A 16,960-nucleotide genomic window follows, 5' to 3' on the forward strand; every position below is an offset into this window, starting at 1 on the left:
GATGGTTCTCGATTTGGTTCTATTATTGTGAGCTAATCTATTAACGGTTGATTATGGGAGAAATCGTGTAGGATATCTCGTCAAGGAATATCGCAAAACAGGTGTGTAACGAACCCTTTTTCATAGCTTGAAACGATAAATGTCGAAAAGCCGAAATGCTGAAATTCTGGCATTTCGAGGACTTGCGAGCAAGCGAACGCTCATTGGTTAGTTAGATTCGCTAGGTTGATGATCGGGAACATTGGAAAAGGTAAGGGCATGATTTTTGGCATTACGGTAAGTTGGGCCTCGAGGGGCTGAAGTTGGGCCCAATGGGCTTTCGGGCCCATTTGGGTAAAATTGGTAGAAAGTGAGAACCTGTTAAATTACGCATTAAGACTGGTAACACCATTATGGAAAATAGGCTAAATGGGCCTAGATGACTAAATCGACTATGTAGGGCCCATTAGGGGTTTCTGGCCAAAACTCGGTATCGCGAAAAATGGGCTAGAATCGCTGTTTAAAACATATGAATGGTTGGTAACTAATAATGAACACGGAAAACCCTAATATTTGGTAAAATTATGAAATTATCCTTATATTATGAAAATGACTGTTTTGCCCCTAGGTGAAAATGACCGTTATACCCCTAGGGTTTACTTATAATTTGGTACATGGGATTTTGATATACATGATTGATATGATATGCACATGATATGTATGATATGCACATGATGTATTCATTAATGCATTGGGTTGGGTTTTTATATGGATGGAGGAAGTGCAAAAGGGCTTATGCCCCAGTTTATTGTAAAAGGGCTTATGCCCCAGTTTATTGAAAAGGGCTTATGCCCTAGTTTATTGAAAAAGGGCTTATGCCCCAGTTTATTGAAAAGGGTTTGCCCCAGTTTACTGAAAAGGGCTTTGCCCCAGTTATTAAAGAAGCTAGGCCTTCAGATATACTATAAAGTAGCTATGCTGCCAGTGGTGTGTTGGTTGGGTGGGTTGAGTTATTCCCCACATGGTGTGTTGGTTGGTACGGGTGGAGAGTAGCGGATGGTGGGTTGAGTAGTCTCCCCAAATGGGCTTGCATACATTCATTGATATTACATGTGATATTGAAATGGGCCTATGGGCCATACCGTTTACAGTAAAGGCTTCGGCCCAGTAATATGAAATATGAAAAGGCTTCAGCCCAGTATACGCTGAGATTGAAGTTGGGCTTAGGCCTAGTAGGCTGATATTGCTTTGGGCTCTGAAAGGGGCTTGTTACGCATTGAGTTTCGAAACTCACCCCCTTTCCTTAACCTTGCAGGTGAGCCTTGATTTGGGGACTTGGAGCCGGAAGGGATTCAGAGTGGCCACGGTGATCGCCTTTGGGCTTTTGAATAAGTGTTTGGTTTTCATAAAGTTTGCTTTATTTATTAATTATTTTTGGGTTGTAATAAGGCCATTTTAACTTTATTTTCTCTCTTGTCTAGGATTATTTTATTTTTAATAACTCTAAACTGGTTGATATTAAATGGACTAGACTTAGGACGCGTTTTCAAAACGACACTTGTTTTCCAAACAACACAACGTTACGAATATCCGATTTCTCAAAGATATCCACTTAAATAAATTTCAAATCGATATAACCAAGTGTGGCAATGGTTGTGGGCATGTCTAGGATTGGATCCATTCGAAGAGCTTAGTACTTAAGCAGCCTTCATGGCTCACCTCCTCTGTTACAGATTCCTACCTGGTGGCCAGCTTCCATTCACTTTGTTAGCTTAACAAAAGTTGTTTTTTAAAAACACTAAAACGAAACATGGATTTTTATTTCAATGTGGCACGTCAGATTCAGCCATAACGTCTAGGCCGGGTTTGGGGTGTTACATCCATGATCACTAGCCTTGGCACATTTTGCACTGAGTCTTAATCACTTTTTCCCCCTCCAACTCATCTGGTTCGCTCTATTTAAAGCCAGCTTCTTACCAATTCTCATGTTAGCTTCCCGATGTGGGATTACTTTCAACCATTAAGAAAATTCCTTATTTTTTTATGACCACTTCAACCACAGAGTTCAAGTCCAAATCCACCTCCTACACATCTCAAATAGCAAAATAAATACTCCATTGCACATCCCAAGACTTGAACCTCAGACCTCACAGTTACATAACACGCCACCTTGCCACTCCACCAGAGTCTCTTTCTGTGTCATATTTTATCCTTAATTAATTATAAGGCATATGTGCTAACGTCCAGATTCCTTTAAAAGTAAAACCAAAATAAATTGAAAGAGCCAAGACTTGAACCTAGGCTCCCTTGCAACCTTAATGACGCCAAAACCACTAGAACACATGCTTTCTTATGTCATTATTTACCATAATAATTTAAAAGGCTTCATCCAAGCACTCAGGGTTTTATTCACTTAAAACCAAAATTTTTGCTAAAGAGCCCAGGTTTGAACCCAAGATTTCCCCAACACTTTTCAGGGCCATTTACCATCAAAGCAGACATTTAATTGTGTCACTTCCTTGTATAATTAAATGCTTATATACAACCTCCTTACGGACCCATACACAAGGCCCAATACTTCTAGGCCCAAATTCGGGGCACTACAACCCTAGAGGACACACGACCGTGCAACATAGCCGTGTGTCGCACACGGCTGAGACACACACCAGTGTCCTTACTCGTGTAGACAAAAATAAGCCATTTGAATAACCAACTAGCCACCCCAAATGGGTCAAACCTATAAGTACCAAACCAAGCATATTTACACAACAATTTCAGCCAATTTCTATACCAAACCTTATAACATTCATGACATAACATTATCAACCATTTCCATGCTTATAAACTCAACTCAATTATGCCAAAACATAAGACCAAATCATATCAAAACATATGGTCTCATAATCTCTAAATTCATGACCAAATCTCATACCAAAACTTACCAAACTTACCATTTCTCTTAGCCATTCATGAACACATCAAATAGATCATTTTGCATCACATTTGATATACCAAAATCAAAACATAAACACAACCATATCAAACCATATCACATGGCTAAATATAAACGTTACAAAACCTATCCAAAGTACTTCTAGCCTATACATGCCATACTTTACTGGATATATTTTCAAAAGGTACCAAAATGAGATTCGATAGTGTGGTGACGATCCTCGACGATCCCTGAGCTCACAGTTGCTTCGATATCTATAAGAACAATGCAAACATACACAGAGTAAGCTTTCAAAAGCTTAGTAAGCTTGTACCAAAAATCATCAACAATTTATAAAATGTAAAACATCAACACCGGGGTACTTATTAATTCTCAATTCATCCATCAATTCTATACCAACACCACTCATATATTAATACCAATTCAATGAACTTCATATGCATAACATCATCTATCACATAGGTATCAGACATACCTGAACATTTTCGTATTTATTCATTTTCATTCTCATCTCTCGTTCAGATATTTCAAGACTTTCCGAAGATTTTTCATGCTTTAACATCATTACACTTAGTTCTTTAAGGGTTAGCCAAAGCTAGAACGATTTCGCACACTTAGTGCCATTTCAATTAACCGAAGCTATCTCAGTATCGCACACTTAGTGCCTTAATAGCCGAAGCTATTTTGAATTGCACACTTAGTGCCAAATACCATTGATTTATCATCGTATTCAATCATAATCAATTATACATACAATCTATGCATAATCCAAGCATCAAAAATATATTTGTAACATCATGTTTTACGTGCGAACTTACCTCGTACTCAGAATTGCCGACTCGGATTGTTTACTCTATAATCTTCGACTTCCCTTGGTCTAAGTCTGAATTCCTCTTTTCTTGATCTATATGTATTCAAAATTAATCCTTTTATTCACTAAATCATTCAAACCAATCCATATACACACAATTAGGGCATTTTGCAAACTAACCATCACATTTTCACATTTTGATACTTTAGTCCCTAAATCACAAAATCACAAAATACACATAATTTGCTTGTAAACAAGCTTAGCCGAATTCTCCTAGTACTCATACTAGTCTACACATTTCATTTATTTCACATTTTAGTCCCTCAATTTCTCATTTTCAAAATTTAGTCCATTTTACTCAAAATCATCAAAAATCTAAAAACAAAACATGTAAACCCAACATCAAACCTTCATTTATCAACAACTAAGTTTACAAAGCTCATAATTTCATCAATGGCACATTTCAAAATCATCATCAAAATTAGAAATTGAGGCATGGGTTAATAGTATACAAAGCAACGATTACAAAAACGTAGAAATTATCAAAAATAGATCAAAACACATACCTTAATCGATGAAAATCAAGGCCAAACCCTAGCTTGTATTTCTTTTCTTTTTCTTTTGATGATTTCGGCAACATAAGCATGAAATGAGCTTATTTTAATCTTTTGTTTTATTTTAATTAACATATAATCTAAATGATAATTTTGCCTTTTTATACCACTATTCCGACTAGGGTCTAAACTGGACTTTACAGCCATTCTATACGGAGCTATCGAAATCGGAGTAGTTCTCGGTATTAGTTGAATGCCAAATTCAACTTCTCGTATCGGAGGTAATCCTAGAAGTTCAAACACATCAGGAAATTCACAGACAACAGGCACAGATACAACTTTCTTTTCTGACATTTTCGAATTAATTACGTAGGCAAAATAGGCTTCACAACCTTTTCTCACAATACTCAGAGCTTTTATTGACGAAATCATAGCCGGTAACCCATTTAAATCACTGATTCAATTTAATCTACTTCATCATTCTTACATCTCAAATCAACAGTTTTCCATTTGCAATTCACAATAGCATCATGCAACGTTAACCAATCCATACCCAAAATTATATGAAACTCATCAAAAGGCAATAACATCAGATCGGCCAGAAAACAAATGTCTCAAAACATTAACGGGCATTTCTTGCAGACTTTATCAACCAAAACACATCTGCCTAGGGGTTCGATACTCTAATCACAAATTCAGTAGACTCTACAGGAAAAGTCTTACTAGATACTAAATTCATGCATATATACGAATGTGTGGATCCAGGATCTATCAAAGCAATCACAGAAGTATCATAAAGTGTGAAAGTACTAGTTATAACATCTGGAGACGAAGCTTTCTCACGAGCTCGAATGGCATAGGCTCTCGCAAGTGCTCTAGCCTCGGATCGAACAACAATGTCTTTAGTCCCTCTTTGACTACCACTCACATTTCCCGTATTTCAGAGAGGTCGACCACGAGATGCATTACCACTTGGCTTCAGATTTTCCACAATTTCTTGCTCGACAGACTCGGGGCAATCACGGATAAAATGGACTAATGATCCACATTTGATTCAAGCCCGATCATACAATCTACAATTTTCGGGATGTCTTTTACCATAGAGTTTGCACTCAGAGCGATCAGATCGAACATTTCCAACACTGGCAACAGATGTAACTAGAGCTCTGAAACTCGAATGCGATCTCGTACGATCTCTACTCGCATGTCCCGCATTAGCCTTTGAACGGCTATAATCATTTCGAAACTAGACTGAAATGATTTACTTGCAGATCTCTTTCTCATGTCTCTAGCTTCAGAGTTGGCTTTTCTTTTCTCTTTCCCGAGCTCTTCAACTTTACAAGCTCGTTCAACAAGCACAACGAATTCTTTTATCTCTAGAACCCCAACTAACAATCAGATATCCTCGTTCAAGCCATCCTCAAATCTCTTGCACATTATAGCTTTAGTCAAGACACATTCTCGTGCATACTGGCTCAATTTCAAAAATTTTTGCTCGTATTCTACAACAGACATACGATCTTGTTTCAGCTCAAGAAACTCTTTGCATTTCTGATTGATGAATCCCTGACTGATGTATTTCTTTCGGAATTCAACTTGGAAGAAATCCCAGGTGACTCGTTCCCTTGAAACCACGGATATCAATGTCTTCTACCAGTAATAAGTAGTATCTCTCAAAAGTGAAACGACACATTTTATGCATTTATCCGGATTCAAAGACAATTCATCGAATACTCGTATCGTGTTCTCTAACCAAAACTCAGCTTTTTAAGAATCATATTTTGTAGTAGCATGGAATTCATTGGCTCCATATTTTCTAATTTTATCAACTGGAGGCTTATTTGACAGAGTCAGATTAGCTTGTTGAATAATAGGGACTTGTGGAGGATTTGTTGGGGTTGGGGGTTGTTGAATAGTCTGATTAGTTCGGATGTATTGGGTGAACCAATCAATCATCATCTGATAGAAGGCATGTCTAGCCTCTCCATCATGGCTACTCGTAGCCGGCCTAGAATCAGATGGCATTATCCCTTGCGCAGGAACAAGTGCATTGTGTTTGACATCATCAGCTACGGCTCGTTTGGGATCCATTGTCTATATAAAAACACATTTTCATTCTCAGGATTCATCACACTATCGCATTTCATAAATATGGCATGTATAGCTAGACTCACATACACTACGTTAGTCCTAGAATCGACTAAACCATAGCTCTGATACCAACCAAATGTAACACCCATAACCTGTATCCATCGTTGGACTAGGATTAAAGGTGTTACCGGATAAATCAGAACATTTTACAACAATTCTTATACTTCATCAACAATCATATTCAAACATTACCATAGAGTCTTTAATATAGGTCATCGAGACTTTAAACATGCATTAGAAAGTGGTCGAGACTAAACCAAGCTCATACAAAATTTTTCAAAACTTAAACATTTTTCAAAGTTGTACAGGTCACACGCTCGTGTGCACAGGCTGTGTCAAAACAGGGAATACATACTGACTTGTCCACACGGCCACAAGACACATCCGTGTGCCAGGCTGTGTGAAAATTAGAGAGGTTACTGACTTGGCCACACGGCTGACCACACGCCCGTGTGTCTATCCCGTGGTCGAAATTGACTTGGCCACACGGCCTAGAACACGCCTGTGTGTACGGCCGTGTGGTCTGCTCAGGCTCATTTCGAAATGGACCTCAAGCAATACGGCTGAGACACACGCCTGTGTCTCTACCTGTGAGGGCAAAAAGCGGCCATTTACAAGGTCAATTTGCCACCCCTTTAAGGGTCCTTCCTACAAGCATCAAAACCACAACATTTTATATCAAATTCTCAACCATTTCATAACCAAATCATACCCCATTCATGCCATTACAATATCAACAAATTTCATTCTCAATTTACCAACCAAATCATACCAAATCTAAACCAAAATCATACCAAAGCATATATTTCAATTTACATCATTCAATCTCATGACCAAAACTTACCACTTTCTCAAATATACATATACAAATACTTACCAAACTCCAAAATAAACACTTACCACAATTGACCATTCCATTTGGTCATTCATAAACACATTACATAAGCATATTTTGCATCACATATCATATACCAAAATCAAACCATAATTAAGCCATATCACATGGCTAAATATACACTTCACAAAACATATTCAACTATCTCTAGCCTATACATGTCATACTCCAATATTTACACTTTCAAAATGTACCAAAATAGAGTTTGATAGTGTGCTGATGATCCTCGATGATTCTCGAGCTCCCAATAGCTATGATATCTATAAAACAATGCAAACATACACAAAGTAAGCTTTCAAAAGCTTAGTAAGCCATATACAAATAAACTTAATACTTTAAGCATAAAAACTTCATCCAATTACATATACTTCATAGCCAAATACTATCACAAACCTCAATGTTCATATACATTTCACATATTTCAAATTCTTTAGCACATATAGCATATTCTTTCATGCTTTTATCACATATCAACTTTTGCTCACTAAAGTACATATAGTTACCTTTTAGCGTCAAATATGATACTCATTTGAAACATACCTGAATCAGATACATGTTCACATAATAAATCATTTTCTCAGAATTCTCGTTGAATCGTTAGGAATCATAAGGATATGCGGATAGCTCGGAAAGCTCGTACAATGCCAATGCCCCAGAATGGTCTTACATGTAATCAAACATCGATCCCACTGTCTCAGACAGGGTCTTAAATGAAATCAAGTACGATACCAACGTCTCTAACGTGGTCTTACACGTAAACCATAAGTCGGTGCCAACGTCCCAGAAGTTGTATTACACGATAACACATATCAGATCCTATGCCATGACATATGTATCCCAACTATTCCTAAGGTTCGTACGGGGCTTTTCGGATGTCGAAACTTTATCGATACTTTCTCGGATGTCTCATATTCAAAGCATAAAGCCATTCATCATTTTTCAATAACATATAAGCATAAATAAACCATTTCAAATACATTTATTTGTATATAGACTTACCTCTTACGGATTCGGATAGACGGAATCGGCTACTCGACGACTTTCGACTTTCCCCGATCTAATTTTGTTTTCTTTAATTCTTGATTTATATAAATTCAAATTTAAGTCTTTTATTTTCCAAATCATTCAAATAAATCCAAAAACACATATTTAGGGTATTTTAGAAATTAGCCCTTAGATTTTCATATTTTGACAATTTAGTCCCAAATCACAAAAATCACAAAATACACCAAATTTCTTTAGACACATGCTTAGCTAAATATTCCTAGTGTTCATATAAGCCCATATGTTTCATTTATTTCACATTTTAGTCCCTCAATTTACAAATTTCACAATTTAGTCCAAAATACTCTAATTCATCAAAAATTCAAATACCAAATATGTTAACCCAACACATATCTTTTATTTTCTATCAAGTAACTTCACAAAGCTCACAATTTCATCAATGGAATATTTCAAAATCATCATCAAAATCAGAAATTTAGACATGGGCTTGATAGTATACAGAACAAAGATTACAAAAACGTAGAAATTATCAAAACCTGAAACAAAAACATACCTAATTCAAAGTTTAATAGTTTCGAACCCTAGCAAGCTTTTCTCTTTTCTTTTTCTTTGATATAATCGGCCAAATGATGAAAATATGAAGCAAATATCATGTTTTCTTTAATTAATAACATTAATTTATCTTTTACCATTTCAACCTTAATATAATAAACATTTAAACATATATTGGTTGTCCAAAAATGTCCATTTAATATATCAATGGTCTAAAAACATAATAAGGACCTCTCATTTAAAGAAACATAGCAATTAGGCACTTTAACAAATAGAAGGCCATTTTTACATTTTATGCAATTAGGTCAATTTTTACAATTAAGCACACAAATGATCAAATTTTCATACGAAAATTTCACAGACATCAATTCACATATAATAGGCACGAAAAATAATATTAAAATATTTTTCTAACTCAGATTTGTGGTACCAAAACCACTATTCCGACTAAGGTTTAAACCGGACTGTTACACGCACCATGTGGGATTTAAAACACCCACCTAGCCATACACACCTTGTTGTACTGATGTGGCACATAATGGATATAATACAACCATACTGCCAGATGATAGGTGTAAATTACCTTTCAGAACACTTCCTCCAATATATATCATCCCAACCCCAATATCATATACAGATATATACATTTATAGAAAAATAATCTAACATGCTTACATGCTCATGATCTTATACAAATAGCAGATAATAGGGCAAGTAGACATGCATCTGATTCTAATCAGATCAGAATATCAAACAAACAGATCATACAATTTAGGGTTTAATTAGCCCTTACTGACCCTACAGTAGGCCCGCAGTCATTTGGAATGATCCGTGCAACCCTAGGGAAAAATTCAAATAAATAGGGCCACACACCTGTATGGGCCCACATGCCCAGATTGGCCTTGCCCATGTCGCCACATGCCCAATTTGGCCTAGCCCGTATGGCTCACACGACCACACTCCGACCATCACAGGGCCGTGTCTTGCGCACGACCTGTCCTTCATTGATCACATGGTCATTTCATCGTACACGGCCTACCACATGCCCGTGTGGTGTCGACAATAGGGTTTCTTGGCTTTCGCCGAATTCTATTTTTTTCTGCATTTCGAGTATACACCTGACATGGTTTTGATGCTAATTCAAGCACGAACCCCCCAGAACCTAAAAATAGACATACCAACGCTCAGAATCATACTTAATATACGATTACATCGAAACCATAAACCAACAATGATCCAAATCAATGTTCATCACTTACCCCAAACTCTGAATGGTTTTGGCTACAATTTCGCAAGAGAAGAGCCCATTTCTTCTTAATTAGTTGCTACCAAAACCTAGCAATTAGGCTAACGAAAACAAAACTTTAACTCTAGAATGGCACTAAATGGAACCTACTCTTAACTCGATGAATAAAACTTACCACAATAAACTACATCCAAGAGCTGAAAGTACCAAGATTAGTGGGAAAACAAAAGAAATAGGAGAACAAGAAAAGATAGTTGGTAGAATGGTGGAGAACATCAATTGATTTCAAATTTTGGAAGACTTTTCAGGAAATTGAAACAGAAGAAAATTAATAATAATAATAAGATAATAGCAGTTATCCCCAAACCCCTCAAATTACTCCCCACTAACCCACTAACAGCCACTTCTCAGAAACCCAACTCCACTGAGGCACTTGTGGAGAACTGAACAAAAATAAATACACATCCATGCATAGGGATTCGAATACAAGACCTCCAACACACCAACTCCCTTACCACTCAAACCAGCAAGCTCATTCTGATATAAAATTACAACCAATTAAATATAAGCTCACTGAACAAGGATAAAACTTAATTCCAAAAATAACCAAAATTACTAAAGTTAAGGCTTGAACTTAGGACCCCTCAAACACTCCCAAAACACTTAACCACTAAAACAAATATACAGTTGTGTGTCAAATATTTAAAGAAACATAAATATATTATTTAGGGCGTTACATTGGTGATATAAGCAAGCTTAACTTTCTTCCTTATCATGGCTTGCAAATCAAAGAGGGATATTTGAATTGTTTTTTTTTTCTTTTTCTTATGTATTACTTACCCCAACAACAATTGGATGCTCTATATAGAGGTGAAGGGAGTAAAGATCATCTCAAATTAAATGACAATAATAGCCAATAATTTTAGAAAATAGAAGATATCATTATAATGCAATACAAAATTTATCAATTTGGTAAAATAAAAGTTGCTAGTCCTTTGTATAAACAAATTTGAGATTTAGCCTTTGTACTTATCAAGTTAAAAATTAAGTCCCCCCAACTCTTTTATTTAAAAATATTAGTCTAATAATTAAAATTGCAAGTATTTTTCATCAAAATTTATCAATTTGGCAGGTTGATGAAGTTTTCCTCATGTGGCACAGTATATGATTGACAAAAAATAGTCATGTTAAGTTCATAAATTTTAACAAAAACTGTGACAGCCCAAAATTGACCCTAGTCGGGAAGTGGTTTCGGGACCGCTAAACCGAGTCACCGAAATGTTCAAATGTGATATTTATTGTCTAGAATATGTAATTATGAATGTGTGAAAATTTCAAGCTTCGATTTAGTCGATTGCATGTGAGTTTTAGTAAATAGGACTTATGTGAGAAAATTTTGAAATGTGATAGGTCAAAGCATAAGGACCTATTAGTGCATGTTGAAAAAGGGGGGACTTGCATGTCAATTTCCCCCCTCTATTAGTAGTGGCCGGCCATGACAAGGATGGTAGACCAAGTGTGATGGGCAAGACATGTCATAGACATGTTGTGTTGGTGCATCATGGGTGGAAACAATAAAATAATGAGCATGGTAATTAAATAATGAAAGGGAGGAGTGATGAAAAAAAAAAGAATGGTCTCATCCATGCCCCCCCCATTGCCGTGAGTAAAAGAAAAGAAAAGAAAAATTTTGTTCATCCTTTTTCATCTTCTTTTGGCCGAAAATTCTAAGGAAGGAGGAAGGAGTTCTTGCTTCATGTTTGGTTTGGAAGAGGATTAGGAGGAGGTTTGGCCATACTTGTATCTAGATCAAGGTATGTTTGAGGTTGTGCCATGAGATTCATGCATGTTTTTAGTTGCTAGCTTGAGTTCTAATTAGCCCATGGTTTAAATCTTTGCTATGTCATGGGGATGATATTCGGCCTAGGTGGATTTTGTGTTAATGCCATTGCATGCTAAATATGAAGCTTGTTAATGATGCATGTGATGGTGGATTGATGATTCTTGAATCTTCTTTTTAGCATTTTTGAGTGAGCACATATGTGCATTGGTTGCTAGATGGAGAAAAATCGGCTAGCAAGTTGTGTGCTAAGGCCGAATATAATTTTTGTATATTAATGAGTAATGCATGTGTTAAATTGATGGAAAGGGAGAGGATGCTTTACTAGTGTATATATGTGTGTATTAGCCAAGTTTTGAACTTGAAACAAAATGGTGTTTAGTCAATACAAGTGACCATACTTGTAGAATGTATTAAGTGTTGCAATCGGCCCCAACATAGACATGCATATTCGACCATAGGAAGGAGATTGGTGTTGCATGTATTCGGTTAGAGGCAAGCATATTGATGCTTTTGTCTTGGCTTAGAAAATTCGGCCAAGGGGGAAAATTAGCTAAAATGTTGAGTTTGATTCATGATTTCCGTACATATGTGACTTTAATGTCTAATGTATAAATATGGGCTAATTGCCTTGTGTTCCTCTTTTCGATGCTCAAATGATTAAATCAATTTATTTGTTTAATTAAGCTCAAGAGCAAAGGGGAACTAAATTCGATAAAGGGAAGGAAAAAGTGGTCGAATAGTTATCGGAATCGTTCGACAACATCCGAGGTAAGTTCTTGAGTAAAAGAGCTTAAATTATGATTTGATTAGATCATGTTTTAAGCAAATCAAAATCATGCTCTTTGTGTGTGGCTATTGAGCCGAAATTGCAAGAATGATAAGTGTCTTGTGTTTGAGTTTTGCTAACGAAAACGAAATACGAATGTGCCATGATTTATTGTTAAATGTGCATGGTTATTTGAATGATGTCCGGGCTAAGTCCCGAAGGCTTTGTGCTAGGTGACCGTATCCGGACTAAGATCCGAAGGCATTTATGCGAGTTACTAAATCCGGGTTAAGTCCCGAAGGCATTTGTGCGAGTTACTAAATCTGGGTTAAGTCCCGAAGGCATTTGTGCGAGTTACTATAACCGGGCTATGTCCCGAAGGCATTTGAACGAGTAGCTATATCCGGTTAAATTCCGAAGGTACGTGATTTGGGAATGAATGATCTTGCTGTAAAAATTTCAGTTAATACGCTTGAAATATCCCAACATTAAGGTATGTTTCGTATGTGCTTTGAATTAGTTGAGCCCTTACAAATAAGTATTCGCTCAGTTGATAAATGAGCTACCGGCCTTTGGCTAAGTTGATCTTTGTGTATGAATAAAAGGGTTGGTAATGTGAAGTAAGTATGATATTGAAAAATTGTGCATATGAAATTATCCGTTTAGCTACATGAATGCTATACTTTTGTTGTGCTGGAATCCCTTGCTCAAAACTTACTAAGCATAAATTGCTTACTCCGTCTCCTTGATTCTCTGTTTTATAGATTTTGGTTCTCCAGCTATCGGACTCGGGATTTTGAAGTCGAAGTCACCCACACTATCAAAGCCCCCCCCCTTTTGGTACAATTTTGGTTGAACTTCGAAATGGCATGTATAGGACTACCCTTTTTGTTGGGGGTCATGGACCCTTTGGACTTGTATAATTTTGGATAGCCATGCGAAAATGGCTTATATATGTTTGAGTATAATGTTATAATCATTTGGTATGGATATGGTTATTGAGAGGTGTGGATATGCTTAACAAGGATTGACCATGGGAATGGTTAATCACTATCATAATTTGTGCTATTTATGCTAAAAGGGCTAGTTGAATCATGGAAACTATGAAATAGGTAAAGTCTACCTTAAAGGCAGATGCTGACAGCAGCAGTGATGTAGATTTGGAAAATCACTAAAAATAGTAGGAAGGGAATTAAATAGTGAATAAAGTATGTAAACGAACCTTGATGAATCTATTTTCATAAAAAAGTAACGAAACGATCATATGGACAGTATGTTAAGAGATATTCAGGTTCTCGTAAGACAGGGCCAGAACGGTTTCTGGATTCCCTGTTTCGACTTTGGAAATTCATTATAAATTAACCAGAGATAATTAGGAGTCATGCCATATATGTATAGATTCCTCTTTGAGTCTAGTTTCTATAGAAACAAACGACATCAGTATTGAAGCCCTGTACAGGGAGATATCCAAGTCGTAATGCGCAAAGGTCAGTGTAGTCGATCCCTGTAACATGGGAGACTTTGACTAATAAACTGTACTAATTGGCCCAACCAAAAATTCTAGAAAACAATATGTAGATGGGAATATGAGTCTAGTTTCAGGGAAAAATCACGAAACTGATTTTCGAGTTGTGAAACTCAAGATATGATTTTTAAAGCGACTATTACGCAGATTGGCAGTGTCTGGAAAATTTTTTAAAAAAGTCTGTTAACACCTCGTGTTCGACTCCGGTGACGGTCTCGGGTTCGGGGTGTTACATTTGATTGGTATCAGAGCTACGGTTTAGTCGATTCTAGGACTACCGTAATGCGTTGGGTCTAGCTATACATGCCATTTTATGTGATTATTTGATAGTGTGGTGATTTCTGACAATTGTAAATGTGTTTATTTATAGTAATGGATCCCGATCCCGACCGAGCGGTAGCTGATGATCTTGAGAGTGTAGCGCCTGCTCCCGCACAAGGTACAGCGCCGGCGGACTCTCAACCTAATGCTAGTAACCCGAATGATGAAGCTAGACAAGCTTTCTATAGCGTGATGAATGATTGGTTCAACCAATACATTCGAACTAATACGGCTGTTCCACAACCTCCATTCCCGACTAATACCACCCCCGCACCTACAATACCTCCGGAAACTGACCAAATAAGGTCAAATAAGCCCCCAGTTGACAGAATCCGAAAACATGGGGCTACTGAATTTAAAGCTACGGATAGCGACGATGCCGAGCAAGCTGAATTTTGGTTGGACAACACTATCCGGGTACTCGATGAGCTATCTTGTACACCCGATGAATGCCTAAAGTGTACTATCTCATTGCTACGCTATTCTGACTACTATTGGTGGAGTACTCTGACTTCTGTTGTGCCCCGAGAGCAAGTAACTTGGGAGTTTTTCCAAACTGAGTTTCGGAAAAAGTATATCAGTTAGATATTTGTTGATCAAAAATGGAAGGAATTTCTTGAGCTTAAGCAAGGTTCTATGTCAGTTACTGATTACGAGCGAAAATTTGTTAGACTTAGTAGGTATGCTCGGGAATGTGTTTCGTCCGAGGCTATCATGTGTAAACGCTTCGAGGATGGGCTGAATGAAGATATAAAAATGTTCGTGGGCATTCTTGAAATACGAGAGTTCGTAGTACTTGTCGAGCGAGCTTGTAAAGCCGAAGAGCTTAGAAAAGAAAAACAAAAAGTTGATGTGGGAACTGGAGAATTTCGTAAAAGATCCTCGGGAAAGTCTCTTCAACAGGCATCGAAGAAATTTCGAGATGATGTGGGCTGGTCTAGAGGCACTTCGGGCCTTTTTAGACGAGATCGTGCTCGACCCCCTGTGGGTACACGAGGCACTTCGGTCGCCAGTGTTGGGAATGAACGTCGAGACAGAACGAAATGTCGATATTGCAGTAAATGGCATTCGGGGAGTTGTAGATTCCCTGACCGCTCCTGTTACAAGTGCGGATCAGTTGACCACTTCATTAAAGATTGCCTGAGGTTGTCTGAACAGAATGTAAATCAAAGTGGGAAACCGGGTGCTACCACTGCTCGAGGTAGACCATCTGGAAATACGGGCAATGCTAGTGGTGGTCAGAGAGGATCTAGAGATGCTACGACCAGATCCGAGGCTCGTGCGCCTGCTAGAGCTTATGCTATACGTGCCCGCGAGGATGCTTCTTCGCCTGATGTTATTACCGGTACTTTTACTCTCTTTGATACTAATGTAATTGCTTTGATTGACCCCGGTTCTACTCATTCTTACATATGTGAAACCTTAGCATCCAGTAAGACTTTACCTATTGAGTCTACTGAGTTCGTAATTCAGGTGTCAAATCCCTTGGGTCGTTACGTACTTGTCGACAAAGTGTGTAAGAAATGTCCCCTAGTAATTCGAGGTTCCTGTTTTCCGGCGGACTTGATGCTTTTGCCGTTTGATGAATTTGATGTTATTCTTGGTTTGGATTAGTTGACCGCGCATGATGCGGTTGTGAATTGCAAAAGCAAGACTATTGATTTGAGGTGCGCAAATAACGAGATGATCCGAGTTGAGTCTACGGACTTAAAGGGGTTGTCAGCTGTAATATCCTCAATGTTGGCCCAGAAATATGTAAGGAAAGGGTGCGAAGCATACCTTGCGTATGTACTTGATGACAAAGAATTAGAAAAGAAACCCGAATCTGTGCCGGTGGTTTGTGAATACCCGGATGTTTTTCCTGAAGAATTACCGGGTTTACCACCTGTTCGGGAGATAGAGTTTGGTATTGAGCTTGTACCTGGGACTACGTCGATTTCGATAGCTCCGTATCGTATGGCACCAACCGAGTTAAAAGAGTTGAAAGCTCAGTTGCAAGAATTGACGGATAGAGGTTTCGGTCGACCAAGTTTCTCACCTTGGGGTGCACCAGTATTGTTCGTGAAAAAGAAGGACGGAACCATGAGGTTGTGCATTGACTATCGTCAGCTGAATAAAGTGACAATAAAGAACAAATATCCGTTACCGCGTATCGATGATTTGTTCGACCAACTGAAGGGAGCCTCAGTGTTCTCAAAAATAGATTTGAGATCGGGCTATTATCAGTTGCGAATTCGAGATTCGGACATACCCAAAACTGCCTTCAGAACGAGATATGGTCACTACGAATTCTTAGTGATGCCGTTTGGGCTCACTAATGCCCCTGCGGTATTTATGGATTTGATGAATCGGATCTTCA

The 16,960-nt window shown here is 37.7% G+C and overlaps 1 pseudogene; it reads right to left on the reverse strand.

The window, feature by feature from the left end:
* Positions 1 to 10,922, reverse strand: part of LOC107895625 (agamous-like MADS-box protein AGL80) — a 37,649-nt pseudogene extending 26,727 nt beyond the window's left edge.
* Positions 10,923 to 16,960: the final 6,038 nt, after the last annotated feature.

This window comes from Gossypium hirsutum, chromosome A03 (genome assembly GCF_007990345.1).
Source record: "Gossypium hirsutum isolate 1008001.06 chromosome A03, Gossypium_hirsutum_v2.1, whole genome shotgun sequence".
NCBI classification, from domain to species: domain Eukaryota; kingdom Viridiplantae; phylum Streptophyta; class Magnoliopsida; order Malvales; family Malvaceae; genus Gossypium; species Gossypium hirsutum.